Source organism: Photinus pyralis, unplaced genomic scaffold (assembly GCF_008802855.1).
Source record: "Photinus pyralis isolate 1611_PpyrPB1 unplaced genomic scaffold, Ppyr1.3 Ppyr1.4_LG3b, whole genome shotgun sequence".
In the NCBI taxonomy this organism is placed as follows: Eukaryota; Metazoa; Arthropoda; class Insecta; order Coleoptera; family Lampyridae; genus Photinus; species Photinus pyralis.
In genome coordinates, this window is record NW_022170510.1 from 5,839,493 (window position 1) to 5,845,492 (window position 6,000).

Sequence of the window (6,000 nt, forward strand, 5' to 3'; positions counted from 1 at the left end):
AATGCTAGGCCAACTTAATGTAAGAAAAACTATAAGTGAGTTTAATACAACGAAAAGTTTTAGGAATTCATTTCCGTCCGTTTTACGTAACCAGTTTGAAAAGTTCTGTTCTTCGTCAGAATTATATTGATCGTCTGCAATGGGCTTCGGTTTTGTTGTTTCCTTTGTATTCTTATTGCTTTTCTTCATATCCTGCAAAAAAGAGAAAATCATAAATGGCAAAATTACTAAGCTTGGTTTAGACAAAAGCAGAAGATTCTTCCCGGGAAATGTGAGGTGTTTAATACGAAAATGATTTTTTTAGAAACCATTTGCTTGCTATACAAGCAAATTGAAATGTGTTCAATGGAAGTTCCAACATCTACGTCGCATCGATTAGTAGTGGTCTTGCGCCCGTTTGTTATAAACCTACCTTCTTAGGAATTAACTGTTACAAATCAATCTATTTAAGGACTGTTACAAATCCATTATTAATTAATTGTAAATAAATAAATCACGTAATTAAATTTACGTCACATTATCTTATTTGCGGAGCAATCTTATGAAATTTCAGTATCAGCCTTAGACACAAAAACCATATGCAGGCGAAAAGTTAGGTGTGTTACGCCACTTTCTTATTTATGAAACGGTATAGTAGTAGTAGTTTTTTTCAATATTTGTAAATCGATCGCGAAAAAGGATTATGCTAGAATAATAGTTGACAACTAAGGTCTCCTTAACACTTAAAAGAAAAAGTGGCAGCGGTGGGATTCGAACCCTTAGGCCTTAGACCGCTCGACCACCCTACCGTGTGGAAGCTTGGCTATTTGCGACAAATGTCATGTTTATACCTATCCTATCACGTGACATTTATTAATAGTAAAAATTTCCGATACCGGGAATCGAACCCGAGCCTCCTGGGTGAAAGCCAGGTATCCTAGCCACTAGACCATACCGGAGTATGTCTTCCAATTGTTTCAACTTGTCGAACTCATCCTAACCCATTGATCTTGGTATTCTTATACAGTACAGGGAGTATATACCGATTTAATACACCCAAAAGAAAAATTGGCAGCGGTGGGATTCGAACCCACGCCTCCGAGGAGACTGGTGCCTTAAACCAGCGCCTTAGACCGCTCGGCCACGCTACCGTGTGCTTAGTGTACCTTCCCGCCAAAATTTTCCTCAATTTTTTTTCCTGGTACTTATCGCCTTTTTATTATAGTTATTTATCTCATGCATAAAAATAAAGGTCAAAGTTTGGCGGTAATATCATTATTAGGTACATTTCATGCATTTATAAATAGCCCTGTAAATAAATCAATCTAAAAATATGATTTCGCACAGTCTCTACAGTACGTTTATAAATAACGTATGAGATTTTATTGTACGATATTCAAGTCAACTCCCGAATTCTAAAAATGCTCATCCACAATATTGTAGTTCATTCTGGGCTTCCCTCGGGGCTTCCCATCCATTTCGACACAGTCACGACCAAAACTCGTGGACTGTGGTATATTTGGACGTATAATTATCATTGTTTGGTGTTAATAAAATTAAGCAACTTTGGTGAGCATGTTTGGGTATAAAGCTCGGCGTCCACAGCTTCTCCTGAGCTCCACCAATAGGGTGCTGGAACTTAGACTCCAGAAATGGGCAACACTTTGTCAGAAAATTTCGATTGTACTCTTAAGTTTTCCTCCATTTGGACAATTTTCATTATGACAGGCAAGATGACAGGTGAACATGTTTTTCTCAAATTCTTTTCATCTTTCCCTTAAGCTTAAATTACCTGGGATTTAATTAAATAAAAACCGTGAAGAACTGCCATCGAGGAGGAAACAGCTTTGAATTTTTGTGTACATTTATTTGAATTTTTTGAAATTTGCTTGAATTTTTATTTCGTTTTGGAATTTCCCATAACATGAAGAATTTTTGTAAATTTTTCTGAATTTATGCTTTTCGAATGTTTTGCCCATTTCCCATAAGACTAAAATCTACATCAATATTTACTCTTACTATGCAGACAGGCACCAAAGCCAAGAGGATTTATCATGACCTTTTTTAAAAAAATTCCAAAATTGCCATTGCTAATAAATAGTCAAGATACTTACTTTTCAGGCTATTTTCTAGAGCAGGGGGGGGGGCAGTGTAGCGAATATTCAAGAAATGTCGATGGACATCGAGGCGCCATCAACGATAAAGAACGAAGGCGGTTGTGATGCTATCTTTCCGGAAAATATGACGTGTTTTGTTCTAGAACATGATTCTGTTGTGGTCTTGAAGCGATTGGAGTAGAAGTTTTTCATTTAATTTCTGAGATGCCATAAATTTCTCAGAACTCTAAGCAATAGGATTATGAAATGCATATTGCTTTTAACATTGATTTTGCAGAGCAGAACGCTTAAAATATACCCTCAACTTTTGCCCCCACTGAGAAGCTGAAGGGTGAAGCTCCCCTAAATATACAAGATACTGTTCACATTATTCTGCACGAATAACTTTGTAAATATCGCCTGAAATCAGACATTAATATGGGAACTTGCTACAAAGTTAACTAGCTAATGCAACGGGAGTTTGTGGTTAGTAGTAAAACTGTATTACTCAAATAAATACAAAAAACACAACAAATTCCGTTATCGAACGCGAGAAACAAGAGCAAGGATAAATACTATCCAGAAGCTACTTTAAGAGGGGATGCGAATTTAAGTTTGATATCCGGCAAGAAAATACGGCACGAATACAGACTGAAATAAGGATATAAGATCATTATAAACGCTAATCGGCACAAAAGCGAAAAAGCTACGGGTATATTGCTTATAAATCTTTTTAAGAAGCTTTTACCGCCCGAGATAAAATGCTACAATGAATTAAGATCACGAAGAAAATGTTCGACACATTCGGTGGCTAACCAAAATGTAAAGATAAATTCGTCTAAATGTCAGTTTACCTGTTTGTCTACCCATCTTAGTGTCATCTCTTTCGAAAGCTTCCGATTTTCAGTCAGGAGAAATACACGCAAGCCTCGTCTTTTCCATTTGAGGAATTCGAGGGGCTTTTATAACTTATCAATTTTAGACACGAAAGCAGTGGGATCGCTTTGTAAGCGCGGACTAATTTGCGCTACTTTTAACTTAAGATAGTTTGTAGTTATTAAACGGTGATATTCAAAGAAAGAAATAATTTTGCTGTACAGTACACGCTAGGGAAGATGCCCTATTATTGGCTTACATTTGTTAAACTAGTGGTGTAGTGAAACCACTTAACGATCCATAAAATTATTGGGGCTGATGCACATTGTATAATGAAGGAGATTTCGTTACACTTCATTATATATATTTCATTGAGAAATGCTATTTTAAATCTTTAATTAGTGAATACAAGATCAAACATAAAACAATTATTGTATTGATCCAATTATAATATCTATCTTGTCTTATCCCTTGCATCCCTTCCCCGTGTATTTTATCTTATAGACTTCTGATTACAGGCGTTTTGATTCTATTCATCAAATCATATTAAAATAATTAAATTTAATTAAAATGTTGAACCCGAGGTTGAACCCTTCAACAAGATTTCATGTTGAATATACTTCCAAAACAGCACTTGATAAATCTATTAAAGTATTCATATCCGAAACGGAGTAACTACTCTTTTCTTAATGCATTTATCAATACCAAATCCACGTTTGTGTAGCTTAGTAATTACACAAATAATTCAAACGGTAAGAAAGTGTAAGTGGCACAAAACAATAGGTATAAATAAACACCAGAAGGCGTATTTTATATACGTGACGAGGAGACGTAAGATTTACAGCAGAGGGAATTTACGTTTCCAATTTTGTTTATTGAAACACTCGGGGTATACATGTTTTTTAAATTAATTTCGTATAGGAATTCGACATTGACGTCACGTCACACTAGATAACTTTAGTAAACAACACAAACAAATCTCTAAAGAGAAAATATGGTACTACTTTCATACACCAATTATCCATGCAAGTACTAATTTATTCTTCTTTCCCACAGAGGAAAATACTTTTTTTTTGAAGTTGTGGTTACCCATCTGCGGTTTGCTCCAATAATCTAATTTCACAGAGGGTAGCGTGGCCGAGCGGTCTAAGGCGCTGGTTTAAGGCACCAGTCTCCTCGGAGGCGTGGGTTCGAATCCCACCGCTGCCACTTTTTGTTCTGAGTTTATTATCAAAATTCCAATAAAAACATCCATGATTGATAAGTTGGGATAAGCTTGGGAAGGAGAGATAATTGGAAGATATACTCCGATATGGTCTAGTGGCTAGGATACCTGGCTTTCACCCAGGAGGCTCGGGTTCGATTCCCGGTATCGGAAATTTTTACTGTTAATAAATGTCACGTGGGTAGGATACTTAGACACATGACATTTGTTGAAAAAAGTCAAGCTACCACACGGTAGCGTGGCCGAGCGGTCTAAGGCGCTGGTTTAAGGCACCAGTCTCCTCGGAGGCGTGGGTTCGAATCCCACCGCTGCCACTTTTTGTTCTGAGTTTATTATCAAAATTCCAATAAAAACATCCATGATTGATAAGTTGGGATAAGCTTGGGAAGGAGAGATAATTGGAAGATATACTCCGATATGGTCTAGTGGCTAGGATACCTGGCTTTCACCCAGGAGGCTCGGGTTCGATTCCCGGTATCGGAAATTTTTACTGTTAATAAATGTCACGTGGGTAGGATACTTAGAAACATGACATTTTATGCAAATAGCCAAACTGCCACACGGTAGCGTGGCCGAGCGGTCTAAGGCGCTGGTTTAAGGCACCAGTCTCCTCGGAGGCGTGGGTTCGAATCCCACCGCTGCCAATTTTTCTTTTGGGTGTATTAAATCGGTATATACTCCCTGTACTGTATAAGAATACCAAGATCAATGGGTTAGGATGAGTTCGACAAGTTGAAACAATTGGAAGACATACTCCGGTATGGTCTAGTGGCTAGGATACCTGGCTTTCACCCAGGAGGCTCGGGTTCGATTCCCGGTATCGGAAATTTTTACTATTAATAAATGTCACGTGATAGGATAGGTATAAACATGACATTTGTCGCAAATAGCCAAGCTTCCACACGGTAGGGTGGTCGAGCGGTCTAAGGCGCTGGTTTAAGGCCCCAGTCTCCTCGGAGGCGTGGGTTCGAATCCCACCGCTGCCACTTTTTGTTCTGAGTTTATTATCAAAATTCCAATAAAAACATCCATGATTGATAAGTTGGGATAAGCTTGGGAAGGAGAGATAATTGGAAGATATACTCCGATATGGTCTAGTGGCTAGGATACCTGGCTTTCACCCAGGAGGCTCGGGTTCGATTCCCGGTATCGGAAATTTTTACTGTTAATAAATGTCACGTGGGTAGGATACTTAGAAACATGACATTTTATGCAAATAGCCAAACTGCCACACGGTAGCGTGGCCGAGCGGTCTAAGGCGCTGGTTTAAGGCACCAGTCTCCTCGGAGGCGTGGGTTCGAATCCCACCGCTGCCAATTTTTCTTTTGGGTGTATTAAATCGGTATATACTCCCTGCACTGTATAAGAATACCAAGATCAATGGGTTAGGATGAGTTCGACAAGTTCAAACAATTGGAAGACATACTCCGGTATGGTCTAGTGGCTAGGATACCTGGCTTTCACCCAGGAGGCTCGGGTTCGATTCCCGGTATCGGAAATTTTTACTATCAATAAGCACACACCCAAAAGTACTTATGGTTAGGTACTTGGTACAGTTTGCACATCTTTTCAAGCACCTTCCAATCATTTTATTTTTATTTTATTGCCTTTATTTTATAGTGGGCGGAGTGTTAGCAATTTGCTACTCTTCCCACTCAACCCACTATACAATCACAAACAGCCATGCCTTACCTGGGATTCGAACCCAGGACCCTTGTAGCCAAAGTTAGAGCTTCTAACGTGAGCTCTTCTGAGCTACGCAGGTCGGCCATCCAGAATTAAGTGCAAATGTCAAGTTACGAACCCATATTCGAACCAGTATTG

General features: G+C 38.6%; 9 non-coding genes across 9 annotated transcripts; 8 read left to right on the plus strand and 1 right to left on the minus strand.

Annotated features, from left to right (window-relative positions):
* Positions 1-1,048: 1,048 nt before the first annotated feature.
* On the minus strand, positions 1,049-1,130 carry Trnal-aag. The gene has a single exon. It is a non-coding gene; the product is annotated as a tRNA-Leu (tRNA).
* A 2,948-nt stretch (positions 1,131-4,078) lies between these two features.
* Trnal-aag lies at positions 4,079-4,160 on the plus strand. Its single transcript has one exon. It is a non-coding gene; the product is annotated as a tRNA-Leu (tRNA).
* A 97-nt stretch (positions 4,161-4,257) lies between these two features.
* Trnae-uuc lies at positions 4,258-4,329 on the plus strand. The gene has a single exon. It is a non-coding gene; the product is annotated as a tRNA-Glu (tRNA).
* Positions 4,330-4,408: 79 nt separating this feature from the next.
* On the plus strand, positions 4,409-4,490 carry Trnal-aag. Its single transcript has one exon. It is a non-coding gene; the product is annotated as a tRNA-Leu (tRNA).
* Positions 4,491-4,587: 97 nt separating this feature from the next.
* Positions 4,588-4,659, plus strand: Trnae-uuc. The gene has a single exon. It is a non-coding gene; the product is annotated as a tRNA-Glu (tRNA).
* A 79-nt stretch (positions 4,660-4,738) lies between these two features.
* Trnal-aag lies at positions 4,739-4,820 on the plus strand. Its single transcript has one exon. It is a non-coding gene; the product is annotated as a tRNA-Leu (tRNA).
* A 260-nt stretch (positions 4,821-5,080) lies between these two features.
* Trnal-aag lies at positions 5,081-5,162 on the plus strand. Its single transcript has one exon. It is a non-coding gene; the product is annotated as a tRNA-Leu (tRNA).
* Positions 5,163-5,259: 97 nt separating this feature from the next.
* Trnae-uuc lies at positions 5,260-5,331 on the plus strand. The gene has a single exon. It is a non-coding gene; the product is annotated as a tRNA-Glu (tRNA).
* A 79-nt stretch (positions 5,332-5,410) lies between these two features.
* On the plus strand, positions 5,411-5,492 carry Trnal-aag. The gene has a single exon. It is a non-coding gene; the product is annotated as a tRNA-Leu (tRNA).
* Positions 5,493-6,000: the final 508 nt, after the last annotated feature.